At 38.6% G+C, this 11,750-nt stretch overlaps 2 pseudogenes; both read left to right on the top strand.

Annotated features, from left to right (window-relative positions):
* Positions 1-371: 371 nt before the first annotated feature.
* LOC104709444 (uncharacterized) lies at positions 372-4,552 on the top strand (annotated as a pseudogene).
* Positions 4,523-7,010, top strand: LOC147939910 (uncharacterized; annotated as a pseudogene).
* The last annotated feature ends 4,740 nt before the right edge of the window (positions 7,011-11,750 follow it).

The raw sequence follows: 11,750 nt of genomic DNA, 5'->3' as shown, positions 1-11,750 counted from the left end.
TTCAATTTTTTAGGTTTCTGTTTCAATTTTTTGGGGTTTCTGTCAAATTTTCAGGTTTCGATTTGTTTTGTCTGACTATAATCGATTCTTCTTTACAAGATTATTATGGTTTCAAATGGTTTCAGTTTTTAAGGTATCAATTTAGTTTTGTCTAACTATAATCGACTCTCCTTTTGCAGGTTCTCCCTTTGCAGTCTCTTCTTTACAAAATCCTAGCTATCTATAGGTAATTTCAGTTTTATATGTTTCATTGAGTTTAGAAGCGTATTCTATAGTATGTATCTCTGTTGGTTTATTGAGTTTGAATTTGTCTGATATAAGAATCTATTGTCACAAATGTATGTATTCGTTTGACTATGGAGCTGTGTAACATGGACAAGTCTTGGATTTAGCTTCCAAGGTATGGTTTTATATTGTTATTACGAATAATTTCTTAACTTACAACTGAGTTTCTTATGACTGTTGATTGAACTTGAAAGTATTTTCTACCTTATAGGAATAGTCTCGAGTATGAGAAAGGAGCAACTGATTTTGGTTATGGGTCAGCTAGGAGATTGGGAGATCCTCCAAATATGTTTTGTCCATGTATTGATTGCCAAAATCTGTGCCATCAACGAATAGCCACAATAGTAGATCATCTGGTGATTAGGGGTATTGACATGATGTACAAGAGGTGATGATCCAACTTCGGAATTTGAAGCTTATGAATTGTTTAGAGCTGCTTTCTTTGATGGTGATGACAATCCACAACCCCAGAATGACAATGCAGATCAGAGTGACAATGCAGATCAGCATGAAGAAGATTTAGAATTTATGAAAAAGTTGAAAGATGTTGAGACGCCACTCTACTCCTGCTGTTCTAAGTACAGTAAAGTGTCTGCTATCATGGGGTTGTACCATATTAAAGTTAAGAGTGGGATGTCAGAAAATTAGTTTGATCAGCTTCTAAAGATGCTTGACGACATGCTACCTGGAGATAACGTCCTTCCAACATCAACATATGCGATGAATAAGTTCTTGAAGGTATTTGGTTTTGGTTATGAGAACATTCACGCATGCAAGAATGATTGCATTCTTTATCGGAAGCAGTACAAGGATATGACAAGCTGCCCTAGATGTAGTGCTTCAAGATGGGAGATGGATAAGCATACAAGCGAGAAAAAGACAGGGATTCCAGCTAAGGTTCTTAAATATTTCCCGATAAAGGACAGATTCAGAAGGATGTATAGATCAAAAAGGATGGCAGAGGATCTATGTTGGCATTTCAGTAATGCTTCAGAAGATGGAATGATGCGGCACCCCGTGGATTTTATAACTTGGGCTCAGGTTAATGATAAATGGCCACAGTTTGCGTCTGACTCGAGAAATCTTCGACTTGGCTTGTGTACTGATGGGATGAATCCTTTTGCGAGTCAAAACACCAGGTATAGTACATGGCCCGTGTTTCTTGTGAACTACAACATGGCACCTACATTGTGTATGAAGGCTGAGAATATAATGCTCACTCTATTGATACCTGGTCCAACTGCACCGAGCAACAACATCGACGTGTATCTTCAACCGTTGATAGAAAATCTACAGGATTTGTGGAATAAAGGTGTGGACGTTTATGATGCCTTCGCAAAGGAAACTTTTAATCTTAGAGCTATTTTACTGTGGACAATCAGTGACTATCCTGGTTTGGGGACATTGGCAGGTTGTAAAGTTAAAGGTAAACAAGCGTGTAATGTTTGTGGCAAGGATAAACCTTTTAGGTGGCTTAAGTTTAGTAGAAAACATGTCTACTTAAGCAATAGGATAAGACTCCCTGGGCATCCTTACAGACGCAAACGTGGTTGGTTTGACAACACGATAGAAGAAAGGACTGCATGTAGAATTCAAACAGGGGTTGAGATATATGAGCATTTGAAAGACTTTAGGAATGATTTTGGTAGAGCTTTAGATAAGAAAAGTAAAAGAAAGAGGTCTGATTTGTGTGAAGATGATGAACTTTCAGAAGATGAATATGATGAAGACAGTTATCAATGGAGGTGGAAGAAGTGTTCTATTTTATTCGATCTTGATTATTGGAAGGTTAGCATATTTTCTATATAAAATTTATATAAAACAATAGATAACTTTAGTTCTTTACCATTATCTAACTTAGATCTTTGTCTCCATGTCTTAGGATATGCTTGTTCGTCACAACATTGATGTAATGCACGTTGAGAAAAACGTGTCTGATGCCTTGTTGTCCCTTCTTATGCATAGTGCTAAATCTAAAGATGGCTTAAAGGCATGGCAAGATTTAAAAGATATGGGTATTCGGGAATCATTACACGCACAAGTATGTGGGAAGAGAAACTACTTACCACCTGCTGCTTATTGGCTTTCCAAGACAGAAAAAAGAGGTTCTGTAAGAGGTTGTCTGAGTTCAGAGGACCAGATGGGTATTATGCGAATATCGCAAACTGTGTTTCAGTTGATCCTCCTACAATTGGTGGCTTGAAGTCTCATGATCACCATGTGTTACTACAAAACTTGTTACTTGTGGCTTTAAGAGTACTGCTGCCAACTGGACCTAGGATTGCAGTGACTAGAATATGCAACTTCTTCAATCGATTGTGTCAACGTGTGATAGACCCAAAGAAGTTTATATTGTTGGAGGTTGAGGTTATTGAGTCATTGTGCCAAATAGAGAGGTTCTTTCCTCCTTCCATGTTTGATATCATGTTCCATCTTCCTATTCATCTAGCAAGGGAGACACGGTTGGGTGGGCCGGTCCATTTTAGATGGATGTATCCTCTCGAGAGGTATTGGGTAATGTTTTTTAAAATCTCTTTTAATTATTTGATGTGATGAAAACTGACACTTATTTGTTTGATATGTAGGTATATGAAAACCCTGAAGTCATATGTTAAGAATTATGCAAGACCAGAAGCTTGTATGGCTGAGGAATACATGGCAGGAGAATGCATTGCCTTTTGTTTGGAGTTTCTAAAGTCTTCTGTACCAGTTCTAGGAGCTGCAGTCCGTAATGAAGATCTTGATCCAGATGAGCACATCCTCGAAGGTCGTCCAATTAACAAGTCTAAACCAATTGTACGTACAGAGAAAGAGCGGGAGATAGCGCATAGATATGTTCTGATGAACACAACAATGTTTACTCCAATGTTGAGTAAGTGAATCAACATTTTCTTTCCTTGTTTTCATGTTTCACTTTTACAAATATCTATGTAACACTTTTGAAACAATTTGGTCATTTTTATATAGTATGCACTTGGAAGAATTACAAGCTAAGGATGTGCACTACAGAAGAAATGAAACTCTTTTATGGAAATTGCATGGAGAGAAGTTTACGAAATGGATTAAAGAGAAGGTATGCAGTTAGATAAAGATACACATCTTATTATAATTTCGACTATCTAAATTATCTCTAAATACTTGTTTTTCTTCTGAGTTTTCACTAGATCCCAAGTAACTCAAAAGACCATTCTAAGCAGCTAAGGTGGTTAGCCTTTGGACCAAGACAAGAAGCTCAGACATTTAAGAAGCTCAGATACCAATGATTTAAAACGGAAGACTCAGAACAGTGGATTATCCTACGAAGCGTTCACCATGTGTCGATCTAGTGCAAGAGATACAAATCATAAGGCGGACATTGTGACGTACTATGGAGTTATAGAAGATATCATCTTGTTGGACTACCACATGTTCCAGATCCCACTGTTCAAGTGTAGATGGGCAAACAAAGGGAATGGTGTGAAGGAAGAAGACGGTTTTACGCTTGTCAACTTGCATATAAACCAGTCTGCATTTCGACAAGATCCATATATTATGTCGTCTCAAGCAAAACAAGTTTTTTATTCCCAAGAAGATGACTCATCCCCTTGGTATGTAGTTATGAAAGCGCCACCAAGGGGTTATCATGAGTTGGAGACAGATGGAGAGACTTTTGCACCACCATCATGCAATCAGCAGTTTGAAGATTTGTTGAATCAGTCTTCTGATGATGATGAGAGTTACTGTGTTATAGGCTTAGTAGTGAAGGATTAGTAGATATAGGCTTAGTAGTTAGTATTTATCAGTAATGATCTACAAATTGTGGCTAAGTTTTTTCCTTCTTGTTTTGTTTGCAGAAAACATGACTAAAATAACCACTCCTAAGAAAACCAGACGTAGCAAGCGTCAGCAAGGCATTGAGGTTACACCTCTTGAGGTGAAAACAGCCAAGAGATTGAGGAAAAATGCTAAACCAGTAGAAGATGAACATTCCGAACAACAACAAGGAACTGAATTAGAAGCTGAACCACCAATAGAAGAAGAATCTGAACCAGTATTAGAAGGAATAGAGAAAGTTGTACCATCATCTGAAGAACCTGAAGTAGAAGGAGTAGAGAAAGAGATTGAGAAAGACGCTGAACAAAATGGAGAAGATCAAGAAGCTGAACAACATGAAACTGCAGGAAATTCACATGAAGAGTGTTTAACAGAACAATCAAAGAAGAAGAAGAGGAGAACTAGAGCCTATAACACAGTGGCTAAGAGCCATGAGGACAAAGTAGATGTTTAATTTAACAGCCTCGGTGACCATGTTGGGAAGGGATCAGTTACACTTTCATCTTTTCTTGGAGCTCTTGTAAGGGAACATGTACCAATACTTATGGATGATTAGAGGCACTTGGATGAAAAGACAAAGGATACAATGTGGGAAGAGATTCAGGTACAAATGTTATTTGCTTTTTTACTTTGTGTTTTACTTTATGGTGTGAACAAGTTTTTATGATAACATTGGATAAATTGTTGTAGGGGAGGTTCAATTTGACAGAAGAATGGCAAAAGAGTTCAGTGCTAACGCAAATGGGGTGCTCATGGAGGGCTACTAAGTCTAGGCTAGTTCGAAAACTGCATGCTACATGGAGCAAGGAAGATATACGAAATTTGAAACCAAGCAACATTCCCAGTGAATCAGCATGGTTCAAGTGGGTGAAGAGTAGGACTAGTCAATCTTTCAAGGTTTGCTTTCAAGAACATTATTTAGTTATGTTCGGTTTTTTATATCTAATATATTGGAATGACTTTTATAGGAACGAAGTGATCGGTACAGGTCTTTGAGGAGAAAGCAGATTCCACACACAACTAGTCGCAAAGGAATGGTTCGCCTTGCTCATGAAATGGTATGTCTATGTTATGATGAATTGTATTCGTGAGTTATATCCTATAAATAGTGACTGTGATTACTTCTTAATAATAAATAATTTATTTGGTACTTGTAGAAGAAAAAGGCATCTGACCCGAGTAAGATTACTAGAAGCAAGATCTGGATAGCTAGGCATACCCATGCAGATGGAAGACCTGTTAAACCACAGTTTGAACAAACATTTGTAAGAAGTTCTTAAACTCATCTGTTAATTTTACTCGGTAATGTATATTGATGCATTAACAAATTTTTAAACTAGGAACAAATTAAATCGCTTGAAAGTGAGATAGGCTCAAACTCCAATGTTAGTCTTAAGGAAGATGCTGTGAGTCAAATTCTAGGGAAAGATAAGAGTGGAAGAGTCAGAGGAAGCTGAGGCATCCTAACAGACCGGTAGACATGGGCAGAGGGGGAACTGCTACCAAGCTAGCATTCTTACAGGCCAGAGATGCACATGTGCAGAAGATTGAAGCTAGACAAGTAGAACTGGTGAGCGAGATTGCTGATTTGAAACACATGGTTCGTGACTTAACTAAAGAGAAAAGGGTAAGTTTAATATTCAAATGTGGTGTTCATTTCCTGGTAAGATGTACTATTGAAAATATTATGGTTTGTATATTCTCAGAGACAACAGGATGATGGTGCATATTCGGACACCACTGATAAGAACAAAGAAGGACCAAGGTGTCAGATACTTGATTTGTATTTAGAGGAAGATTTTGTTGTTGCTGAGGGAGAACTATGCTCTCTTCAACCAAGTTACAAGATTGGTCGTACGCCTATTGGTCCTGATCCAGCAGCTATACTTGTGACCTTTGTATCAAATAAAAATGCATCTCTATGGAGGCCTACACAAACTGTCAACTCGATTGGCCAGGCTCTGGGAACCAAAATTTTATGGCCATTTGATAAGATAATTTTGGACATTATGGACTCCTCAACTGGAAACAAGGGCGCTGATGCATTGGTAAAGTTCTTATGTTATAGTTTGCATGTTTATGGTAATATATAAATGCTTATTGGTTAGGTGACACATGAATTATGTTTTTGCATGACTTGTTTAGGCCACAACCTTAATGGAAAATAGATTACAACTTGTTGATTGGAATTTGGGTGGTGAGGTAGTTGCTGAGGCACATATGATTTCAACTGACCCTAAACAGTTGGTGAATAAAATTCCTTTGGGTCCGAATGCTGCGATGGTGAATATTGTAAAAGTGATTAACAAAGATGCTTTCCTATGGAGACCACCAAGTGAAGAAATTTCTGTGATGGGTGATGCACTGTTTGAAAACATAGCATGGCCGCTTACTAAGCTGTTTAAGAATAAGAAACATGGAATGGAGGATGCAGAATCTGATAGTGAATCAGATGTTAATAAAGAAGGATCAATTCCTAACAGAGCAGGAGCATAAAATTCTAATGGAGCAGGATCATCAATTTATAAAGGAGCAGGAACAACAAGTTCTAATGGAGCAAGAACATCAGGTTCTAAAGGAGTAGAACCAGCTAAAGGATCATCATCTAAGGTAAAACTCTATACATCTGTGTTTTACATGATGTGTTGTATATTTGTGTGATTGTGATTAAGTACTTTATGCAATTTAATTTGTAGAGTGCAAGTAACTGCTCCAACAATTGCAACTTAGCTAAGAAGAAATGCTTCTTCATAGATTGCATTGGATCGGGAAAAACAGTGGAAGAAGGCCGAGTTTGTTCAACCAATTCAAACGACATTGTCCACTGCATTCCATTGGGTCCAAATGCCAGCAAAGTTTGGGTTGACGTCTGTAAGATTGGGGATGCACGAGTATGGAGACAAACTTCTTAATTTGAGATTGTTGCTGATGCATTAGGTACTATTGTTGCTTGGCCTAATGACAACATTGTTTATATGTGAACCATTCTTTTATGGATTAATTGTGTTGGGTAGTGGAACTTGTTTGGCTAGTAGAACTTCTTGTATTTGTACTTGTGGAACCTTTCTCTTGTATTTCACGATTGTGGCTATATGAACTTTTTTCTTTAGATATTGTTGGTTTGACAAATGACAGGATGTTTATCTAATAAACAAAATATAACATAGCTAATTAATATAAGAAAAACAAAATCTGGGATACAATAAAAATAATAATACAAAACAAATGCTATGAAACAATAAATAATAACGAAGATTAATTGCTATTATAAAGTATACAATAGCAATAAAGTAAACGCAATCTAAAAGATAACCAATATAGCATAAGGTAAAACCGCTATGTAAAGTACCATATCTATTATAACAGGCGCAGACATAGCGTTTGTTATAACGCTATGCTTTCCTGTTATAGCGTTTTCCGGATGCTATATATGTAACATTTTCCTGTAGTGTATTTTGATTGTTTAAAAATTGAATATCAACCCGACCACCAACCTGACCTGCTACTCGATCACTTTTATCCTGTGGTACCTCGAGTTGTTCTCGGTTCTATTCTTATTTTCTTGTTACCTGATCCCCTACTCGATCCGTTACACGATTGCTTGCATCGTGTAGCCTGGTCGTGTAGTTCTTTATTTCGTTCTTTTTATTTCTGTTCATTTTAGGTTGTTAGAAAAAAACACCCCACTATTGCTTGGCTTGATTGGCATTGATTTGATTGCATCCTATCTCCTATCATACAACCATTTGGAATGGTAACCCTTTTGTTGTGAATTCGGATGAACAAAATAAGAAAGCTTTGAAAAGAAAAAACAGAGTGTTCTTGAGGCGAATACCTTTGTCTAGGGTTTATATTATTAATCTGATGAACAACCTTACAAACCCCTTAGTCTCCTTATATATGCCTCAAAAAACCCGATATAATAGGAAATAAAAGATCTTGTGAATCTTCTAGAATCTATTACACCGTACAGGCGGCTGCGCCACCTACACCCCCAAAACCTAACCCTAAGTTGCCTTGAGTTGGTCTCTACAAAAGCCCAGTAAAAGCCCAGTAAAGTCCAGTAAAAGTCTTGTACGCCTTACACAGTCTTGTACATCTTTGTAGACGTCTTCAGAGATTTCAAGTCACTTTACAACAAACTTCACCTTGACGACAAAATCTCATTGACTTCAACTTCAACTCCTTGTTAGCTTTTGGGGGAAACCTTTTGTCTTCATCTAGCAATGAAAGACCTGGAGCAAATCCAAGCAGTGCTTGAACTTCTCCATGGTGACAGGCTTGGTCAACATATCAGCTGCATTCTCAGACGTGTGCACCTTCTACAGTAAAATCATACCAGAAACCGATAACTCTTTGATCTTGTGATATCTTACCTCAATGTGCTTCGTCCTACCATGATACACTTGATTCTTAGCCAGATATAAAACACTCAATACCCAATTCCATTACAAGTCCTCTAACCCATAATGCCTCCTTAGCTGCCTCTCCCATTGCCATGTACTCGACTTCAGTGGTTGACATTACAACTATAGACTGCAACACAGACCTCCAACTTATAGGTGCCCCAGCAAGAGTAAATACATACCGTGTAGTAGACCTCCTATCATAAAGATCACCTGGATAATCTGAATCAACGAAACCCATAACTTCTGCCTTGCACTCATGTCCTCCAAACATGAGACCACGATCTGTAGAACCCTTCAAATACCTGAGAATCCATTTCAATGCATTCCAGTGCTCCCTCCCAGGTTTAGACATGTACTTACTGACTTGACTAACAACTTGATCCAAATCTGGCCTTGGGCAAACCATCGCATACATAAGACAACCAATTGCACTAGCATAAGGAACTTTTGCCATGTTTTTGATCTCCTCATCAGAAATAGGGCACTGACGTGCTGAGAGCTTGAAGTTATTCGCCAGAGGAGTAGACACAGGGTTTGCATTCTTCATGTCAAACCTTTAAAGTATCTTTTCTATTTAGCTTCTCTGAGATAACCACAATCTCTGAGAACTCCTATCCCTGCAAATCTCCATCCGAAGAATATTCTTTGCAGCACCAAGATCTTTCATCTCAAACTCTCCTCCAAGTATTCCTTTCAACTCAACAATATCATCCATATTGCTACTAGCAATGAGCATATCATCAACATACAACAACAAAAATATGGGAGAATTGTTACCAACATTCTTCACATAAATACAACAGTCATACTCACATCTCTGGTACTCTATGTGCAACATGTACGTATCAAAATGTTTGTACCACTGTCTAGGAGCCTGCTTTAGCCCGTATAAAGATATTTTCAGTCTTCATACAAGCGCCTCCTCTCCGAACTTGACAAACCATTCATGTTGCTCCATATAGATCTCTTTTCCTCTAAATTACCATAGGGAAATGCTGTCTTCACATCCATCTGCTCAAGATGTAAATACCAACAAGCTACCAGTCCCAACACAACACGGATGGAAGTGTGTCAAACTACAGGGGAGAAAATCTCGTCATAATTAACCCCTGCCCTCTGTGAGTACCCTTTCGCTACTAGTCTCGCCTTGAAAGTCACAACTTCCTTCTCAGAGACTCCTGTTTTCCTCTTGAAGACCCATTTGCAACCAATTGCTTTTTTCCCATTTGGAAGTGTTATAAGCTCCCATGTTTGATTCTTGTTCAGACTAACTGTCTTCTCTGTCATAGCAGCAATCCATTCTTCCTTTTCAGGACTGTTAATAGCTTCAGGATCATTTGTACCAATCATCAGAGTATAGCTAGCCATATCTTCATACCCATATCTGACAGGTGCCTTCACTACACGCTTTTCCTTGGTTGCAGCCAAACTCCCCTCTGTACGTATCTGATTACCCTATTTCCCCACTTTAGGAGACTGCTCCACCTCAGGAGCTCGCTCATCTGCTTCCGCTGCTGGTCTAGCTTCCCTAGACTCCTCTTCATCCTCCGCTATATCTGAACCAGTATCAGCCTCAATGGTTACAGGAACTCGTTCTGAACTCGCCTGTAGCAGCATGTATTGCTCATCAAATACAACATTTCGGCTGATCACTCTTTTCTTAGCCTCAGGATCCAATAACTTGAAACCTTTCACGCCTTTCTCAAATCCCAGAAAAACGCATTTATTGGACTTCGAATCCAGCTTTGACCTTTCGTCGTTGGGAACCAACACATAAGCTGGACATCCAAAGATTCTCAAGTTTGATAGATCAATGTCTACCCCAGTCCATACCTCTTCAGCAATCTTTCCTTCTAAAGAAACCCTTGGCGATCTATTGATGAGGTAGACCGCCATGTATACTGCTTCAGCCCAGAAGATCTTTGGGAGTCCTGCATTCAACCGCAAACACCTTGCTTTCTACACAATAGAACGATTTATCCTTTCACTTATACCGTTATGTTGTGGTGTTTTCCGCACTGTAAAGTGCCCGTGAATACCCTGCTCCTCACATAGCTTATGAAGCTCTCCATTAGTATACTCAATACCATTATCAGACCTCATATACTTCATCTTCCTCCCTGTTTGGTTTTCCACTTCAGCCTTCCAAATCTTAAATTTCTCAAAAAAACTTAAGATTTTTGCCTCATGAAGTAAACCCAAACCTTCTTCGAAAAATCATCTATAAAGATGACATAATATATGATTCCTCCTAATGAATGTTCTTGTATAGGCCCCCACACATTATAATGTACATAGTCTAAATGAATCTTTGTGGTGTGTAGACATGTCTTGAAAGATGCCTTGGACTGCTTCCCCATTAAGCAGTTTCTACAAAACTCCATCTTACAATTCGTTAAACCATCCAGAGGACCTCTCTTGTGAAGTTCAGACAAACCATGCTCTCCAATATGCCCCAATCGCATATGACATAGAGCTATGTTATATGATTCAGTTACCACGCCTGCAGCTCCAGCTATAGCCACATTTCCAAGTAATTGACAAACACTCCCTGCTGTGAGCTGACTCTTCATCAACACTATATCTCCTTTGCGTACATTCACACAGTTATCATCATCAGTTTCGAACCTGAATCCTTCCTTGTGAAGTGAACCAAGAAATATCAGATTCTTCTTCACTACTAGAAGATGCCTCACTTCAGTTAAAATCCTGATAGTGCCATCATGCATCCGAAATTTGATCTGTCCAATACCAGCAACGCTGCAGCTTCTATAGTCAGCCATTCCAACAGTTCCAAAATTTCCAGCCTGATACATGTAAAACCAATGCTTGTTTAATGTCATGTGGAATGATCAGCCTGTATTAAGTATCCAAGAATCTGTGTGATTGCTTGTAGTCACTGCCTATACAAGTCCATAATACAAACACATGCCTAAAACACAAACCAACCGTTAATTTCACAATCCCACCATTGGACACAAAGCCTATAGCACCATGAACCTCCATACCAAATTTCAGCCAAATCAGACTCCGTTTCATCCTGCAAATGTTGCTTCAAAGTAGCCATCTCGAACTAGTCCGCACAGCCCATCTGCAAGTGTTGGTGTCAACCATAATGGTGTCGAACAACACCAATCCATAAATCATGATCAAAGCCTTCCTTCAAGCTCCTTCTCGCCGCAAATCCCAAATCCGCTACAATCATCGATTCTTTACTCAATCTAACACTAAAACAGCACAACT

Source organism: Camelina sativa, chromosome 8, assembly GCF_030686135.1.
Source record: "Camelina sativa cultivar CO46 ecotype springtype chromosome 8, ASM3068613v1".
In the NCBI taxonomy this organism is placed as follows: domain Eukaryota; kingdom Viridiplantae; phylum Streptophyta; class Magnoliopsida; order Brassicales; family Brassicaceae; genus Camelina; species Camelina sativa.
This window is presented reverse-complemented; position numbering and strand designations above follow the sequence as displayed.